The following is a 948-nucleotide window of genomic DNA, read 5'->3' on the forward strand; positions in this document are numbered from 1 at the left end:
TAAAGAATCCACTTGAATTTTGACCTGAGAAAAATATTTCATTAGTGAATTGCAATAAAACACATTATGCGCTAACTCTAACATTGTGACACACTTGTTTAGTGTCATAGTGTCACTTGTTTAGTGAATAAAGGCAGTACACTGGAAAACAAAACATCTTTTCTAAAGTAATGGAGAGAGGTTGAGATAGGTATATCTATAAATATCTGTATATGTATATTTAGGAGAAAGCATAATATGAAAAGAAAAACAGAAGAAAGAACAGACACTTCACCAGGTTTGGGGAAGCATTATGGCCCAGAGCAACATTTCCCAAACTCTGGAACATGTGTTATGCGGTTACTACTGAGAATAGAAGTAAAATTAATTTTAAGTAACACTTAAATAATAGTGTGATACATAATTACAAAGAAATTCAATTTTTATTTCCATTTCATTTTATCTAATTATATCAAGGAGAGAATCCCAGTTTATTGTTAATATATCTTTAAGTTGCTAACTTCTCCTTATATAAAAAGAGAATGGGTCACCATCTTAAAGCAGCAGTCCCCAGCCTTTTTGGTATCAGGGACTGGTTTCATGGACGACAATTTTTCCACGGGCTAGGGGGAGTGGTTTGGGCATAATTCAAGCGCATTACATTTATTTTGCAATCAGACCTCTCTGCTAATGATAATCTGTATTTGCAGCCGCTCCCCAGCGCTAACATCACAGCCTCAGCTCCACCTCAGATCATAAGGCATTAGATTCTCATTAGGAGCAGGTGACCTAGATCCCTCGCATGCGCGGTTTATGGTAGGGTTTGTGCTCCTATGAGAATCTCCTGATCTGACAACAGGCACAGTTTACGCAGTGATGTGAGTGAGGGGGAGCAGCTATAAATACAGATGAAGCTTCCCTTTCTGGTCTCTTGTTCACCCCCTGCTATGTAGCCTGGTTCCTAACAGG

This window comes from Propithecus coquereli, unplaced genomic scaffold, assembly GCF_000956105.1.
Source record: "Propithecus coquereli isolate 6110/MARCELLA unplaced genomic scaffold, Pcoq_1.0 Scaffold204, whole genome shotgun sequence".
Taxonomy (NCBI): Eukaryota; Metazoa; Chordata; class Mammalia; order Primates; family Indriidae; genus Propithecus; species Propithecus coquereli.